Genomic DNA, 19,366 nt, shown 5'->3' on the forward strand with positions numbered 1-19,366 from the left:
TGAGAAACAGGTGAGCATGGAAGGGTATGGGGGAGCTGGTGGGAACAAATCGGAGTAAAACCATCTGTCACAGCACAAAAGTTTGCATTCACTTCTAGTTGATAGGCTAAAATGTAATCCCTAGTGTGATGGTACTATGGGGTAAGCCTTTGGGAGGCAGATCCTCCCATAAAAGGGATCCATACCCTATAAAAAAGACCCCACCAGGGGCACCTGGGTGGCTCAGCGAGCTAAGCCTCTGCCTTCAGCTCAGGTCACGATCTCAGGGTCCTGGGATGGAGCCCCACGTCAGGCTCCCTGCTAAGCAGGGAGCCTTCTTCCCCCCCTCTCTCTGTCTGCCTCTCTGCCTACTCGTGATCTCTGTCAAATAAATCAATCAAAAAAACTTTAAAAAAAAAAAAAGACCCCACCAAATTCCATCAATTCCATCACCTCTGTGCCCTGTGAGGGCAGAACCAGAAGGTGGCCACCTCTGAACCAGGAAGGCAGTGTCACCAGGCCCAGAATGTGCCCCTGTTTGATTGTGGTTCTGTTGTGCATCCAGAACTGTGAGATACTGATTTCTGTTGTTAAAAAGTCAGCCCGTCAGTGGCATTTTTGTTATAATAACCAGAGAGGACAAAGTAACTGGCATGGAGCCTGGTTTCCTGCTCAGGCTTCTGTAGGAGATGAGTCAAAGAGAGAGGAGGAGAGCCAGGGGGATGAGTCAGTGCTGGGACGGTGGGCACCAAGGAGAAGTGACAGGCTTGAGGGAGAGAACTGTAAGGATGGCAACCTAAGGCCGTTGTCGGAGCTGTGCTTTCAGAACACTCACTGAGCTCTTTCTCTGGCACTTCTCCCTGGTGCCACAGTGCTGCTGCTGCTGATGTCACCTCCCTGTGGGAACTGCATCTCTTCATTTCTCAGGGAGATTGGTGTCTGACAGAGGAGCCCCGGGCCACCCCAGACTCCAAGAAGGGACACAGAGTGCTGGAGGGTAAGGGACACAGACCGAGAGGAGGGTGGAGAAGCTCAGTCTTGAGGAATTTCAAGCAGCAGTGGATCCTGATGAACAGGAGGCTGGGGATGAGGCCCCGCAGGTGAGGGGAGATGATGGGCTAGATGGAGGATTATAGCAGAGAGTGACGTGTATACTTAATGGAACAAAGTAGATTTTTATTTCCTTAGAAAAGGAAAAAAAACAAAAATAAGCAGGAGATGGTGTTGTGAGGCCAGTATTTCCACTGTGACTGTGAGCACCAAACAGAGAAGATTGGCTTGAAGATGTTGAAGGTGAGGAAACTGGGCACATGAGCCTTTCTGAGAAAGGCAGGCAAGATGGGCTCTAGCGATGAGCCTGAAACCATTTCCAAGAGTTGAAGCACTATAGGGATCTGAGGATTAGACAGGACAAGTTGATACATATTGCTGAGCAATTTTGTTGGATCAGGGATCCTAGAAATTATATTTCATGTTCCCAATCAATGAGATGAAGACACCATTTTCTGTGGTTTTCAGTAAAGGGGACTGAAGGAAACATATGTAAGAAGAGGAAGAAGTTGGCCAATGAAAGAGCCAGGAAGTTGCAAGCCCAGCACGTGGTTCAGAGCTGATACTAAACACCAGGCTCTTGCTCACCTTGCTGTATTGGAGCATCATGGGGCTTGACACACACCTGCATTCTGAGAAATGTGTCTGAACCTTTCTCATCCCTCCCTCCCTGGGAACCCAGACCTGGCTGTCAGCATCTCTGAGGGAGCTGTGCAGAACACAAGGATGTCAGGCATCCTAGTCAAGAGCCTCTAGGGGACCCCTGGTGAGAAAAGATAGGGCCTGGGACTTCTCAGCCCTGATTGCTTTTGGGTGGGGAGCCTCATGGAGATACTCATCTCCTGGAGGAGCTGGAGGAGCCGCAGCCTCTGTTCAGAGTCACTCCCAGGGTAGGTGTTGGCAGAGGTGTCGCTGGCTCCCAGGTGACATTGGGGATTGTCGTACAATCTTTTGTTCACTTTTACAGCTATTTCAAATAATTTGATAGAAAAGCAGAGATGAAAAGGCAAGCCCTGTCCCCACTTAGTGCCTGATAGGACCAATTGGAGAGCAGTGAATAGTCTAGGCTGATGAGGGTCTGACGTCCACGCCTACTGGCCAAGGGTCCTGGACAAGGGATGTGACCTTGCTGGTGTTCAGTGCCCTTAGCTCTCATAGGAGATGCCACACCAACTGGAGAATGTCCCTGTGAGGACCCTGTGATTCCAGCACAATAGAGCTCCTGGCTGTATGTAATTTAATATTGAATCCAAGAGCAGAGATCAAACCAGTGTGAGTCTACAAGGCTTTTTGGCATAGATCCATCTTTTGGCCTGTTTGGATTGTTGGATACAGAGAAGACAGGCTTCCTGGGACCCTCTCTCCCTGGGAAAATTGTTCCCCTCACAATGGGAGTACTTACCATCTCATGCATATCCAAGAAGGTTTCTTGCTTTTCACATGTGGATGAAGCACTTGTATAAGGAAGGCCTCCAGGTGTCTGGCAGGTCCTGGCCAACTGAAGAAGTCAAATAACATTCGTCCAGTGACCTCTGTGGGACTTCATTTTCTTCTGTCACTGGCAGCTCCCTGTGGAGCCTTCTGTCACTAGGAAGACTGGAGATGCAACAAGAAAGCTGAGTCAATGTGGAGTCCCACATTGACAAAAGGAGGAGGGACTGGTCACAGGAAACAAATGGGAAGTCCTCATCCAGGGAGATGAGCTATTTTGCCTCCATCTGGGGCCAGAGTGTGGATGTGCTGGGGATAGTTCAGGGAACCATGGAGGGAAAGAGAGCAGGAGGTGGTCAGAGCATGGCCAAAATGGGAGTTTAAAGGGAAAGAGTCTCAACTGCCCCAGTGCATGACAGTCACAACACACAGCACAATCGAAAAACAATCCAACCAGCACGAACTCTTTTGCATACGTTTTGGTGAAATTTACAGAAGACCCCAAGACACCCCTCGCTATGGCAACATTGTGGATTCCCAGAAAGCTTGTGTGTCCAAGGCCTACGTGTCTAAAGACAGACATAAATTTTTTTCCTAAACACTCTTTTTGCCATGAATTCTTGCCGACATCATAATGCAAAACCAGCAGAGACAGATAGCATCTTAGGCTGGATCCAAATCAAAGAGAGACCGTGATAATGCCAGAAATCCTGTGATTGCTGGGTCTACCAGCATCAGTCTGAAACTGTCCTTTTGGATGGCGCTTTGCCTGGTTTGGGGATTAGAGTAATGCTGGTTTCATCAAAAGAATATGAAAGTTTTCCTTCTGTTTCTATTCTTTGAAACAGCTTCAGGAGAATAGGTATTTCTTCTTTGAATGTTGAGTAGAATTCCCCAGGGAATCCGTCAGGTCCTGGGTTCTTGTTTTTGGGAGGTTTTTGATCACTGCTTCAGTCTCATTACTAGATATTAGACTATTCAGGTTGTCAGTTTTTTCCTGTTTCAGTCTGGGAAGTTTAGAGGTTTCCAGAATTGCATTAATTTCTTCAAGGTTGCTGAACTTCTTGGCATAGAACTGTTAATAATTTCTGGTGATTGTTTCCATTTCCTTTGTGTTAATTGTGGTCTTTCCCCTTTCATTCATAATTTTATTAATTTGGGTCCTTTCTTTTTTCTTTTGGATTAGATTGGGCAGTGGTTTATTGATCTTATTGATTCTTTCAAAGAACCAGCTTCTAGTTTCATTGATGTGTTCTACTGTATCTCTAGATAACTCACTGATCTCTGCTCTAATCTTGATTATTTCCCTTCTCGTGCATAGGGTTGACTTAATTTGTTGTTGAATTTCCAGTTCTTAAGATGTAAAGAGAACTGGTGTATTCGGGATTTTTCAGTTTTTTTGAGTGAGGCTTAGATGGCTGTGTATTTCCCCCAAGGGACTGTAGGTTCCAAGGTTGGGGGGGATTAGGCAAGGGGCCTATACAAGTGGCAGAGTGAAAGAGAGAACATTGATAATGGACCATTTTGTGGGTATCCAAATGGGTGAAATAGGTACATTTAGCACTTTCTAGATTTGCCTGGATCTCAAATGTCACCATTAAATAAAAGCCCATGATTATTCAGAGTTACCTGGGGTAAATCAGGTCTTGGTCTTCTTCCTCCAAAAGATCATTATGACTTCCTACAAATAGAGAGAGACAGGGCCAATCACATTCAACAGAGCACCATTTATGCATTAAAATTAAATATCTGCTACAGCTAGCACTGGGGCATAATTATCCTTAGTGGGGCCGAGGATAATGTGAGAGAAATCCTCCAGGAGGCCACAGGGAATGTCTTGGGAATGTGTCATGGTTTGCTTTTCTTAGCCATTGGGCATGAGCTCCCTGATGTGGTCGGGCCATATAGACAGAGTCTTGTGTATGGAGTGAAATGTTTTACCATAGATTCTGGGGAACATCTTACCTGAATTTTAAAAACTTACTGCAACCTTCTCACCTTCCCTTATCTCATGAGATACTCTATGTGTGATGGTTTAAAGGCATTTCGACACAGAGACCAGACTGATGGATAGAATCTGCAAATCCTCAAAGCAAGAGGAATCTTTTGTGTAATATCCATTGTGCTACACAGACATAGGAGAATTGCATGGGGAGGGGCAATGCTCAGGCTCAACTTTGCTTCAGGGAAACATCCAAGCCAGCTTATGGCAGAGAAGCTGATGTCCTGATACTCCAACAATGATGACTCACTCAAGGTAGCCAACATAGAGGGGCTGTAGCCAACTGTGGGGATCAGAGCAGTTAAACCAGGGTAACAACCAGTCCAAAGATATAGGTAAGGCTGATGACATCTTTGGACAGGCATAAAAGTGCAAGGACATTGTTTGGGTATGAAAATAAGAGCAGTACAGATGAGGAGAAACATTTAATGGAAATCAGGAGCAAAGACAGACACCTTGGCCTATGTAAGACAAGTGAGTGTGAGTTGTCACATCTGCCTTGAATCCAGTGTCCTATGTTAGGACCATCTCAGGGCTGAGATGAGGAACAAAGGGCAGGTCCATGACTCACCTGATGTCTGTGCTGAAAAGTCTATCCTGGAGCCTGACTGACATCCTTATGTCTACCGAACTTCTACACAGGGATGAGACATCTCATTTTAACCAGAATTTGGGATACCAAACATAGGGGGTCAACTTGGGAGTCCACTTGGGTCTTTATCACCTTGACAATGGAGGACTCGCTAGTTAATTCCAGAGCAGAACAGATGTCCAGATCTTTAAATGAGTTGATGTCAACCCTCCTATAAGTTGCATGCTGGTCAGATGATTCAGGAGGGGGTGAATTAGTCAAAGAGCATTCACCCAGTGAGTCCCCTTGGGCATCCTGCTCTTCCACTTCTGGCAGCATCATGCTGAGCCTGGGAGGGTGGGGAAATCTGAACATTAAAACAAGAAAAGGAGACACCCCAGCATCCTACTGATTTTGATGGGAAGCGGAGATGGCTGAGTTATAACAAAGGAGCACAACCATTATTGATGCAAAAACTATCCTCCTGTTTCATGAGCAGTGTGTGGCTGCTAAGGAGACAGTAGAGATATCTAGAGAACAGAAGGATCTCCGGGTAGTGGCCAGATAACAGAGTTTCTGAGCAAAAAACTGAACAATTGTAAAATGGAAGTCATGGCTCACAGTAACTGTAGAGAATTCTAAAGATGGTTTCGACACTTTTGCATAAATGCTGTTGCTATTATGTTCAGTGATCAAGTGAAAGTGACTTTTTTTTTTTATTTCTTTTCAGTGTAACAGTATTCATTGTTCTTGCTCCACACCCAGTGCTCCATGCAATATGTGCCCTCCTCAAACCCCACCACCTGGTTCCACCAACCTTCCACGCCCCTCCCCTTCAAAACCTTCAGGTTGTTTTCCAGGGTCCATAGTCTCTCATATTTCACCTCCCCTTCCAATTTTAAAAGGCATCCTCAACCTGGAGAGATCTCATGTGTTCAGTGACTCTCTAACTACTGTGATAAAACATGAATTTTTTTCTAGGTATTCTTTTGCTAGAATATATCCTCAATGTGGTAACACCAAAGAGGGAGAGACAGCTATGCCTGTCACTGTGGATTTACCAAAAGAAGACAACAGGGGAATGCAGAGAATCCCACTGACTAATCAATTCACCAAGTTCAACTGAATGCAGGTTAGTGAGATGGAGGGATCCATTAATGGAATTTAGCCATGTAACACAGTGAAGACACACATCATGGTTAAAAGAGATACTTTCTGGTTGGAGAATGGATGAAATAGATACATTCATCAGTTTCTATTTTTTTCATTGAAATGCAGTCCTTAAATTTAACCACTGAAATAGCAACCCATGACTCTTTCTTTTTATTATTTACATATAATATGTTATTTGTTTCAGTGGTACAGGTCTGTGAATCATCGGTCTTATATAATTCACAGCACTCACCATAGCACATACCCTCCCCAATGTCCATCACCTAGCCACCCCATACCTCCCCCACCCCCAGCAGCCCTCAGTTTGTTTCTCCAGATTAAGAGTCTCTTATAAAAACCCATGAGTTTTCAGAGTTACCTGGGACCTACGAAGTCTTGGTCTTCTTTCTCCTCACAATGGAATTGATTTTCTGTAAAAAGAGACCATGCCAGTCATTAAGCAGATCACTTTCAGTACAAAAGAGTCCAGTGGCTAATGCTGCTCAGCCACTCAGATATGCTTAATGTGAGAGCATGTTCAGTGAGATTACATGAGGATGCCTCATGTATTGCCTTGTGATAACTGCCTTGATTTACCAGCCTTAGCCATTGGGTAGGAGATTATCATCCCACTTTCCCCTATCTGAAGTCTGTGTAAACACTTTAACTTCTCTTTTTTTCACAGATTCTGGAGAGCCAGCCTCTTTGCATTCTAAAAGGATTACTGCAGTATTCAGTCTTCTCTCCTCAGATAGCTGGGTTGCTGAAAGCTTAGTGGAATTTATACACTAAGACTGAGCAGATGGAATGCAACTACAAACCCTCAAGTTAAAGTGAGTCTTTGGTGCTACACAGATCTGTAGTGCAATTCGTGTGGGGGGAAGGAAATGCCAAGGCACAGCTCTGCTGCTAGAAATACACAAACAGGCTATCAGTAGAGGCACTGATGGTGGGTTTTCAGACAACTGTTTAGGAAGAAAGGCCAACCTAAAGGAGATAGAGAATGGGGCTAAGAAGAACAAAGCCAGTTAACCCTGGACAAGAATGCCATTTGACTGTGGCAAGCATAGGTTCATAAAGGACCTGGCTCAGAGATGAAATGTACAGCTTATTAAATGTGAGAAAAGAAATTTCATCCAGATTAGGTCTGACAGACATCTTCTCTGGTTATCTTGCTGAGGTGAGTTTAGTTTGTGGTGTCTGACATGGGCTCAGTGACCTGACAGAGAAGCCAGGGTGACTGGTGATGCCCTGGGAGTAGGAAGAGAGGAAAGTTCCCTGGCCCACCTGATGTCTGGGCTTAAAAATCAATCTTAGAGCCCAGTTCAGATCAATATGTCTCTACAGAGCTTGCCCACCGGGATAACTTGTCTAGGCACCGAAGAGGTCTAGGGTATAAAGAACAGGAGATCTGTGTGTATGTCCACTGGGAGCTTTATCACCTGGAAAATGGAATACTCACTGGCCCCTTCCAGAGAGGAACAGACTTCTGGGTTCTCAGGTGATAAGATGGTGGTGCTATTGTAAGGCCCAGTAGGAGTCAGACAGGTCAGGAAGCACTGAGTATGTCAAGTAGCATTCATCCGGAGAGTCCCATGAGGTGTCCTTCTCTACCACCTCTAGCAGCTGTTTGCTGAGCCTGCTGCATGGGGACAACTGAACATTAACCTCAGAGGGATCTGAATTCTCTGTCTTGTCTGGCTTTGATGGAGGGCAGAAGGGAGTGGTCCAGAAAGCAAAGAGGTTAACCTAGGAAAGAGAGGAACAACTCTTCTTGTGTTTGTGGGACAAGGTGTGTGCTTGTGACAGCTGTGGAAGATAGAAAGGACAATAAGTGCTCAGTACACAAGCCAAATAGCAAGCTTGTGAAGAAGAGACTGAATTCTCTCTGTGCCATCCAGCCATGACTAACTACATACAGAGTTCCAGAATGGTGGCTTTCCCCCTTCATTCAAATGGCATTCAATTCTGCATCTAGTGGCCAACCACTGGTAGCGTTGGGAGCAGGTGACTGTCCCAGGTATCTCATGCCTGGGAAGGTCCTTTTCTCTAAATAAGGTGGCATGATAGAATATGTTTGTCTTCTTGCCATGATATTTTCATTCTATGAACACTGTCAATTGATAAGTCCAATAGGCAGAAAGTAAACATGCATGTCTCTGTAAAATAGACTGGGGACAATGAGCATTCACAGTGATTCCTGTGATGTATTAGTTCAACTGGGTCAGCTGGCTGTGGGTTAGTTATTCAACTAGAGAAGTACTTCAGAAATGGGGAGCAATCCCAGTACCACAATGAAAACAGACAATGTTGTGAAAATGGATCATGTGTCATTGACCAAATGGGTAATAGAGCTCTCTTGAGCACTTTCTGCTTTTCCCTGGTTGCCACTTTGCAATTCACAGCCCCTAAGTATTCAGAATTACCTGGGGGCAACTGACTCCTGTCCTTTCAGTCCATCCTGATCCATTTGGGGTTTTCTGCAAATAAACGAAGACAAAGTGACACCAAGCAGATTCCCCTTCACAAATGCCCACTCCTGTGTGCCATGTAGCACAGGGCAGAAATGTAAGCAGAGTAATTACAGGCAACTGTGAGAAAAATCATCCTGGAGAACTTAGGTCCTTGTAAGCAATCACTGGGATTGGTCTCTTGAGCCATTAAACAAATGTTTCTGATATGTCAGGCCATCATCACAGCATCCTGCCTTGAGACTATGCAAAGAACAAATGATTCTCTTCCCCAAGATTGGGGAACTACCCAGCTACTTCCTAGAGTGTTGCTGCACTATTCAGGCTTTTTCCATCTGAAATGCTGTTGGTTAGTTGTTTAGAGGAATCAGCCATTGAGATGAAACCAAAAAAATGGAATCTACACACCATCAAATCAGAATAATCTTCAAAGCCACAAAGAAACAAGAGCTTTTTATGGGTGAGGAAAGTTTCTGCCTTGCTCCAGAAAATATAGACTGCATGATAGCATTGATCTAGTTCTGATTGTCTGCTTACTTAAGACAAATGGAGACACAGACTAAGTGAGCAGAGTGAACCAGGATACTGACATCTCCAAATATATAGAAAAGGATGCCAGCTACCTTGGCAGGCATTGAAATTCAGGGATATGGCTTAAGAATGAAAATTAGGTCCTTGCAAGAGACACAAGAGATGAATTCAAAAGTAGGAGGTCTGGAAGTGACCTCCTGTGCCTGGGCTAGAGTGGTACTCTCTGGCAGGGCTGCCTTGAGTGCAGTGATGGGCAGTGGCCCAGACATAAAAGTGCTGTGGCTTAGACAGGAGTTGAGCAAAGCTCACTGACTCATGGAATATCTTATTTTGAACTCTGTCCTAGAGCCTGAATCAAAAGAGTTTGTAAGTATATGATTGACTTATGAGGGTCAAGTCCTTCAATCTACATAGCATGTGAGGAACAAGATATATGGGTATTACTTGGGAACCATGTGCAGTTTCTGCCCCTTTGGAATGGGAACATTCAGAGCCTATATCCAGAGCAGAACCGAATTCTTATGCATCAAATGGGAATTTGCCATCAGCATAACACTCGTTGCTTTCATGCTCTTCTTCTAAAATTGAAGGATTCAAAACACATATATCCACTGTGTCCTGTACTTCTTCCTTCTTTTTGCCTTCATGATGCTCCATGCTGTGACGGTAAGATAGGAATGATAAAAGATCAAATCAGAAGCATCAGACACCATTGCTTCCTAGCTGTTTTTGATCAGAGTTAATAGGTTGTGCTCACAGAAATCAATTTGGCTTCCCCTTGAAGGAAAAAACTATTACAGTATGAGGACAAGACTGTGGCATCCTATATGAGGATCGGTGAGAGACAGAGCTGTAGATGCTCTGTGCACTGACCTCATAACCAAGTGATGGAGGAGGAGACTAAACTCTCCATCATAGTCATGACTCCCAGCACACAGAGGGAATCCAAAGCCATCGCTTCAACTCTTCTACATACAATGTATTAACTTTTATCTGCAGTGCCCAAATGACTATAGCTCCTGAGGCCTTACTCTCAGGCATGCTGACTCCAATGAATATTTTCCCACTATTTTGATATGACATACATTTATTCTTCAATTTCCTCCCTTGCTATTAAAAATCCTGCCAAGGTGATGCTGTCAAACAGGCACAAAGCTGATATGCTTCTCACCTGTGTTTGCACCACTGAGGAGAGAACAGCTGATTACAGGAATCACTGGGTTGGGTTAGTTCCTGTGTGTCTACTCTCCGTAGGTTACTCAACATGTGAGGGAGTAAGAAATTGAGGCCTCCGCAACTACCACATGGAAATAGAGGACATGGTTAAAGGGGATGTTCTTCTATTAGCCATATGGATGAAATAGTTCTAGGCAACACTTTCTCTTTATCCCTGGATGTGAGGTCTCCAGGCGTCACCAGGAAAATTCATAGTCTATAGTATTCAATTACCTAGAGCACATTGGTTGTTGTCCATTTTCTTCCCCAAGATCATCTTGACTTTCTGCAAGGAAGTATGGAGACAGCAGTTCACACTAAGGAAATCACACCTCCCATGTTACCAACACAGTGAGCACACACACTGCAAGGACATTAATATTCTCAGTGTAAAACCATACTGTTCTGGCAGGGATATTCCAGGATGTCCAAGGTTAAGCCTTCACAGAATTAGACAGGACTGTACCCTGACCTGCTGGGGAAATTCTCTTCCTTGTCCCCTGCAAATTATCCCAATATCCTTCTCTAATGTGAGTCTGTGAGAAGAGATTATAATATATTTTCCCCCAGAGATGCAGGGGAAGAACCCAGGCACCTGCCAGAAGTGTTGCTGCAAAAGAGGATAATTCCATGAGATATCATGGTCTTCTAGCTTCTCAGGAATTTATACTTGAGACTAGATTAATGAATCAATTGTAGCAACCATCAAATCAAAAAGACTCTTTGGTCTTCTTCTAAAACAAAAGCCATTTGTGGTTTTAGTGATGCCAGATCCCAACCTTGCTTCACAGAAGCAAACACACAAGGTAATGACACAGTTGTTTTCAGGTGACTGCTTAGATAAGTTGAGCCAGAATAGAGAAGAGAGCAACTGGGAGTGAGAGCAGTGAAATGAGGGAAAGCCCCTTATGTCAGCCAACAATGTTGGACAGGCCTAGAACCTTGAGAGAGGTTGATCGTAAAGAGAAAGTATCAGTGCATATTGCAAAAGACATTTGATCCAAGTAGGGTATCTGACAACACCTTTGTGGATGTCCTACTGAAGTGGATAGAGTTTGTTGCCCCAAACACCGGGGCAATGACCTGACAGTGGGGCTGGAGTGTCTGAGGCATGGCCCCTACTTAGGATGGTTGAAGGCTCCCTGACCCACCTGACCTCTATGTTTCCAAATTCATTATGTCCTGATTTAAAGCAATGTGTGTGTCTATAGGGCCTGTGTATAGAGATGACCTTCTGCAGTGTAGACAAGGTGTGTGGAACAAACAATATGGACACTACCTGAGGGAGCACATGGAGTTTCATCCCCTTTGGAATGGGAGCATTCACAGGCTAAATCTGGAGCAGAGCCTAATTCCTGTTCATTTAATGGGAACTCGCCATCATTGTAAGACTGGTCACTGTCACACCCTTCTTGCAGAGTTGAAGGAGTCAGAACACATTCATCCTCTGTGTCCTGTGGGACTTCCTTCTTCTCAACTTCCTGCAGCTCCCTGCTGTGCCGCGTAACACAGGAATGAGAGAAGACCACACCAGGAGGATCAGACAGTGTGGCTTTCTAGCTGGTGTGGTGTTGATGGGAGTTAGTGGGGAGTGTCAGAAGAAGCAAAGGGAAAAAGCTCTCCATTCTACAAAAGACAGAGTGTGGCTGCCTCGGGGTGGGAGAGTAGCAGCAGCAGATACTCAGAGCACCAGCCACAGAAGGACTGAGACTACAAGGCATGAGACTCAACCATCCCAGTATGGTACAGTCACCACATGAAGTGCAGATGAAGACCAGCCCAGGGGCAACCACCATGTACCTATGTCTTGTGGTTACAGCTCTAGACTCCTTACAGCCTGCAGAAATGTGTGCCTTCTTGGCACATTTGTATTAATTAGTGTCACATGACTCCCTGACTTTTTGGTTTTTGGTTAATTACTTCTCTTGGTGTTTAATTTTGGTAGTTGTCTCTTTAGCAATTCCTTTGCTGCTCACCTTCCTACCAAGGACCTTAGAGACTGTGGAAAATAAATATGCATCTCCTTCCATCGTCCATTTACAGGGAAGAATGGCTATTTTGTAGGTACTGTGAATCCTAAGGCTGTTAATTCATCTTGGTCTTCCAAGCCCCATAAAGACAACAGATAACCAGACTCACAGGGCATCCTGGGTTGACCATCTGCAGTCCTGCTCATCCTTGCATCTGGCACCTGGGACTCTCTTTATCTCACTTACTTTTCTTTCTACGTCCTTGTACATTCTTACCCACATGTTACCAGTTCCTGAATATGCATTGTCACCTGGGTCGTTGTTTTTTATTCTTCTTAATCCTCCTGATTGTCCTAATGATCTGCAAAGTAATCCAGAATTGTTCCTTCAGCTATTTCCCACATCATCACTATAAGCACAGCAGCTTTTATGGCCCTAGAGACATAAGTGTCTTTGCGTGACTAGATGTTCTACTGAGTTTAGGGCAGTGTCTTTAAGAACTTCTGTGACCTGGGCTTCTGATCCATCAGGCGGTGTGTCTGTGATTATGAGGCTCAGCATCACTGAACCTGGGCAACTGTTTCTCCTGTCTCTTGTTGTCCATATCAGGGGATTGTTGTCCAGATTCAGTCTTAACTTCCACAAGCATGTCTTTCAGTAGGCCCCAAGTCCCACCCAGACACAGACTCTGTGCATTCACAGCACTCACACAGAGCCTCCTCCTCACCCTCATGACAGGACAACCAGCCTTTCCCACATCCCTCCACCAGGGACTTCATGAACCCCACGTGGGCTTCAGTGTCCTCAAGGGGACATCTCTCTACGAAAAGTGTTCAATCTAAACTGTGTTCCCACCTTCAAATCATACTGAGTCCAGTACCACATCCAACTCCACATGGTCAGGGCCTTTCTTTTTTACTGAAGTGCATTCAAGAATTTTCCCATTTGATCACTATGGTGACAAGAATTTATTTGATATACATTACAGATGAGGGGATAGCTATGGATAAAGTAAAACTCACTCTCTCACCCACGGTCAATGCAGACTGGGCTGTCTGGGAACCTCCCACTTCTGCAAGGGATCCTTGCATACTAACAAGCTGCCTCCTGTCACATTTCCCTTTCTAGGCTCTAAATCTGTTCCATGCTGCCTCCTGCCCCAAAGACTGTGTCCCCTCAGGGAGGAAGCAAGGCAGGTGGACCATGTGATGTCCACCCTGTGCATTGCTCCTCTCTGCGACCACCTCCCAGTCCTGGTCCTCTCATGGCCCCACATGTGGCAGGAACCCAGGAAAGCTGCTGCAAACAGTATGAGGGCAGGAGGGGAGTCTCTTGGGATCCCAGGAACTTGGAGCAGTGCAGTGCAATCAGGGTCTGTGGCTATCTTACCTGGACTGAGCGTTCAGGCAAGGCACTTGGCCTGCCTGTGTCCCTCAGCCATTTGCTCTTGGAAGACCTGTCCTTGGCAATGCTCATTGTCATTTTGGGTGAAGAGGTCCTCGAGGTACTTATTGAGTAGTTGGGAAACATCTTTCCCTTCCTGTAGCTTCTCATAGAAACGGGTCAGCTCTTTATCCTGATCTTTAACTAGGATATGATATTGCCTAAGGTGGGACAGAGAAAATTGTTAAATTTTTAAATTTAAATTTTTAAATTTTTAAATCCAAGTAATTAAACAGTAGCTTTCATGGAGGTTTCTGGCAGAGTTTCCCCAAGGAGTCCTTGAAGCTAAAGTCTGGCCTGTGTGGTGACCTGTTTGTGGCAGAGAAAGAAGGTAAAAGAAGGCCTCTTCTGTATTCAGAGCGTTCTTCTGGTCATGCCCTGGACTTCCCGTGCATCTTTACTTCTATAAACAAAGGCAGGTGTCCTCCTAAGAACACATCAGGAAGATGTCCCTTCAGCTGCTCACTTGGGGCACACACATTTCCCTGGAAAACTACGTATAGTGCAGTGAGCAGTGAATGGACACAGCGCCAGACACAGAAGTGTGGACTTTATGGCTCACATTAACTGGTGTGCTCAGGAGAATGGCAGGTCAAGAAGAAAGCATTTTCTGAGAGAAAAGATGGCAGACTGCAGTCAGCCAGGTCCTGACAGTGTGCAAAGTAAGTGGGGTCTTGGTCTCACAACATTGTCAAAATGCTAAATGTCATGAATTGTTCCCTTGTATATGGTGATTTTGATTTTTTTTTAAGAGGAAATGAGGCTCTCAGTCATTAGATTCCATCATTTACCAGTCACTATTGTCTACTGGTTTTGGACATGTTTGTATAATGTGACTGCCATGATGGTTTCTGCCCCTCTCCAGGCCCAGACTTTTGCTACCCCAAGTCAGAAATGTCCACAGTTTCTCTCTAGCCTCCCACAGAGAGCCCTCCTTACCTGAGCTTCTCAGCCAACGTGTCTGCCTGCTTACCCATCTCAAACAGCATCTCCTTCCCCAGCACGGATTCAATGATGTTGGTGGACTGTTCACACTCTGAGAAACAGAGATGGCTGCCTCAGTGTAAAGCTGGACATGCTGCTATGCTCTCTGCCTTCAAGGGAGGAGGCAGGGTCTATCCCAGGACAAATGGAACCGGGAAACCAGGCTCTGTGCTGGGAGCTCCATGTCTTTTTTGTCAGCTTCCCAAATACAGGACAGTGGATTATTCCCAGTTTTAGATCCCAGGAAAGAACAGCCCCAGGACACAGAGAGGAACTAAATGCCCTGATTAACTGGTATTTGGCGAGTCAGAATTCGCATCTCCTGATACCAACACTGATCATGGCCCAGCAAGGCTTTGCAGCCTCTTAAGGAAAGCACTAAGCAGGGACAGGATGTAAGGCCCCAAGGATTACATGACTGATGGGTACCTGAGCTGGGATTCCTATACTGAACAGTGTCTCAAAGGTAAAAATTCTCCCATAAATGCCTGTGTGAACTAGAATGCAAAACACCAGAATGACTTGAAAGGAACATGGCCAAATCCTCATGATGTTTGTGTCATTGGAAGCAGTAGAATCATGAACAGAGTTTACATGGCTCCAGGCTCTTTTGTGAGAGCTTAACAAAAAATTCCTCAGGATTCATTCCAACTCAGACAAGTAGGTCTCACAATGGTAGTAGTTTAACAGAGAGGGAAACTGGGGCACAGCATGATAGGCATCAGGGATTTGAGTCCAGGTGGACTGACCCAGAACCCATGCTCTTCACCCCTGTGCTGTGTTACTTCCACCCCAAGCCCTCGGGTGGTAACTATCTTCATCATCTTCACAACTGGTTTTCCATAGTTACATGATGCAATTGAAACTTTGCTTCTCCTTCCCTGAGAGGTCATAATCTCTTCACTTTCCTAAAGAGCAGTTTTCAATTTTTACTTGTCACCGCCTCACTCATTTTTAATTATACCTCCCTTTGTTGTATTGAAGGCAAACTGTGAGTAAATGACAAAAATTCAGCCTCAGCATCCTAGACACTCAGCTGTGCATGTGTTCCATTCTCATGGTTCCTTCTGCCACCACAGCCCCCTCCTAATGAACAGGCAGCTGAGCTACCCAATTCAGGCTGAATGTGGGGGAGGGCTTGCCCCACGCACTAACTTGGATGGTTTCTGGACCTGTGGATTTCCCCACTCACCCTCATTCTTACTTGGCCACGTGTCTCATGGCTCAGTCCTGGACCTGCTGACCATCCTGCCTCACTGAAGGTTGCTCAGCTCATGGAGAGACACAGGAAGTAGCAAAGATTGTCTCATATTCCCTGAAACACCCCCAGTCTTCCAACCAGGTATCACCTGTCCTCCATGGACTCGGGAAGCAGATCCTGAGCACGGGTTCCCTCTCACCTGGGGAGTCCCTGCGTGGATGGCATCCTTCATGGATACCACAGTTTCAGGGAAACCAGAACCCACCTCCTTCTCTTGGAAAGCAGGTAGGGTCACCTGCTATAGTCCTACCCCCTCCCCACAACCCCGGTGCCGCGTGGACCATCAGCATGTTTCTGCAGTGTAGCTAGCTTGGTGCTTTGCCAGTGGAACATCCAAGAACCAAGACCTGGTGGAGTTCCTTAGTCCCAGACCAACTGAGATAAAGGGTCTGCTATAGGACAGAGAGGATCCTGACAGGACCAGTCATCTCTGTGTCTGCACCAGGAATAAATCACTGGTATGAAAGCTCTAACCCACTTTATAAGTCACTGCTAACCTGGGGAGGATGAAAACATACTTGTCTTCCGTTTTCTCATCCTCAGGAAACTGAGGGTCAAATACCCACTTCTACCATTACTGCATTGTGGTCGGAATGAAATTTATGGTGACATTAGAAATGAAGAAGATAGCATCTGAAGAGGCTTTTCATTTCATAGAAGGAGTACACACAGCCATGACTTTGTAGAGCAGGACCTTGTAGGACTTACTGTATTTCTACAGTTGGTTGGCCAGGAAGTAGGCAGTAGCTTCAGATATAAAGAATTTCTTCTTAAGGTCTCAGAAGTCCTGCTTGCTTTTTTCCAGCTGGAATTGAAGCCCTTGGTTTATTTTCAGGAGACTGGTTTCTGCCCCTGTCCTGCACAGAGATGCAAGAGGTGCTGCCATGGTGATGTGTGGCAGGAAAGGTAGGGCTGGGCACCAAGGAGAAGAAACCCAAACACATGATGGGTTAAAAACCAGTGCCATCAAGTAGGTTTAATCAGGGCTGAGGGGTGAGGAAAAAGAAATTCTTTACTTACTGTTGGGAACAATTTGAACAACACTCCATAGCACTTGAGAATCGGTAACCACAAAAACAAGTTTCAAGATGGCAGAGTTGGGAGCCAAAGGCACTGCTCGTAGCTCAGACTCCAACTGGAATGACCGAGGGAGCCCCCAGAATGGCAGCTAACACTCTGTACTTGCACTAACAGAATGGAAAGTCCAGAGTGTCAGTGGAACTTTGGGAGACCCTGCCTTCCAGTTGCCAAGGCCATGCTGGTATACAAGGCTTCTTGGTCTCCCCTGAAGGTCACCACTGATGGGTCCCACTCCTCAGTGGCCAATGTCAATAGTTGTCTACCCTTGTGCTGATAGCACAGTTCCCATCTCTTTCTAAAACATTATCTCAGCATAGTTCTCATTGTTCATTCTTATGTGTGTATGATATCATCAAGGGAGAAATACTTTCCCAAGAAGTTTGGGGTCTTCTTTTTATTTATTTGAGAGAGAGAATGGGGGCATGGATACAGGGAGAGAGTGTGATAAGGGGCTCAACGTCACAACCCCTGAGATCATGACCCTAGCCTAACCTCAAGGTCAGATGCTCAACCAAGGGAACTACTCAGGCAACCCACCCAAGAGGTTTTCTTGTTTGTTTTTTTTTTTAAGATTTTGTTTATTTGTTTGACAGAGAGAAATCACAAGTAGTTGGAGAGGCAGGCAGAGAGAGAGAGAGGGAAGCAGGCTCCCCGCCGAGCAGAGAGCCTGATGTGGGACTTGATCCCAGGACCCTGAGATCATGACCTGAGCCGAAGGCAGCGGCTTAACCCACTGAGCCACCCAAGCGCCCCCCAAGAGGTTTTCTTAAGGGCTTTCATGAACTCATCCCACTTCTCTTTAAGGTAACGCAGATCTTAAGGCTTTTCCAGTAAAAGAAATTTGTAAAGTCGTAGACTATCACGATGTTCTTCTCTTAGTCTTTTCTAGTTTTTTTTTTTCTCTCTATCCATTAGAAACATAAGAGAAGCATGCTAGCAGGTTAGTTATCATTAGTTGCTTTGTATTTGAAAAGCTTTTCAATTTATTTAGATCTTCCTCCATTTACAATACTTTATTAGGATGTATGTAGTAAATAAAACTTTCTTTTATGCAAAAACAAAACAAAGCAAAAACAAAATCAAAAGCAAAAACAAGACAGAAACCAGAGTTAGTTTATGCAATTAACTTTGAAAATTTTTTTCTGTCCCAACTTTCTCAATATTCTTTCTGCATCTCTGTGTTATGTAGACTTCTTTTCGCATCCTATGGACATATGATTTCAATTTTATTAGCTATTTACCTTGCAGTGGAATTGCTATTTCAAAGGTAACCCTGTGTTTCACTTTATGAGGAACTGCCAAGCTATTTTCCAAAGCAAAGCAATGACACCATTTTGCATTCCCACCAGGTATGTGTAAGAATTCCATTTCTCTATAAGTTTCCTGACACATGTATTGTCTCTTTGTTTGAAGTCACACTAGTGGGATGAAGTGGGATCTCACTGCACTTTAGATCTGTATTTACCTTTTTTTTAAAAAAAAATATTTTATTTATTTGACAGAGAGAGAGATCACAAGTAGGCAGAGAGGCAGGCAGAGAGAGGAGGAAGCAGGCTACCTGCTGAGCAGAGATCCTGATCTGGGGCTCAGTCCCAGGACTCTGGGATCATGACGTGAGACGAAGGCAGAGTTTTTAACCCACTGAGCCACCCAGGTGCCTATATCTGTATTTTCCTAATGACTAATGATACTGAGCATCTTTTCATGTGTTCACTGTAGCATTGGTATTATCTTTTGGAGAAAGTCTACTGAAACTCTTTTTCCCTTTCTCACATTGGCTGTCCTTTTCCTGACTGGTTAGTTGTAAGAGGTTTCTTTAAATGTATTCTATATAGCAGACCTTCATCAGATACTACGATTTACAAATATTTCTCCCACTCCATAGATTGGCTTTTCACTTCCTTGATAGTGTCCTTTGAAACAAAAATGCTTTTAACTTGAATGAATCAATGAATGAAATCCAGTTTATCTATTGATTTGTTGGGTTGCTTGTACATTTAAGAGATCAGCTTCTATCCCCAAATCATGAAGATGCATACCTCTATGTTCCTTAAAACATTGTTTTTGAATGAGAACTTTCCTGGGTTTTAGTGGGTGGTGGACGTTATTTAATAATGTCTCTTGAAAAAATAGTCTCTTGTCTGTTGATTGATATTTCTCTCAATTGATGCTCATGTATCCGTTTTCCCTACTGTGGAGCATGCCATGGCCTATAACGGTGATTTT

At 44.8% G+C, this 19,366-nt stretch overlaps 1 pseudogene across 1 annotated transcript in view; it reads right to left on the bottom strand.

Annotated features, from left to right (window-relative positions):
- The window catches only part of LOC309857200 (myomegalin-like), a 113,900-nt pseudogene extending 97,303 nt beyond the window's left edge, over positions 1–16,597 (bottom strand). The window contains exons 1-5 of the transcript in view: positions 16,579–16,597; positions 14,755–14,851; positions 13,797–13,976; positions 11,682–11,896; positions 4,090–4,141 (exon numbers count right to left, since the gene is read on the bottom strand). The product of the transcript in view is annotated as a myomegalin-like (transcript). The remainder of the gene's footprint in view (positions 1–4,089; positions 4,142–11,681; positions 11,897–13,796; positions 13,977–14,754; positions 14,852–16,578) is intronic.
- Positions 16,598–19,366: the final 2,769 nt, after the last annotated feature.

Source organism: Mustela nivalis (assembly GCF_964662115.1).
Source record: "Mustela nivalis genome assembly, contig: HAP1_SCAFFOLD_495, whole genome shotgun sequence".
In the NCBI taxonomy this organism is placed as follows: domain Eukaryota; kingdom Metazoa; phylum Chordata; class Mammalia; order Carnivora; family Mustelidae; genus Mustela; species Mustela nivalis.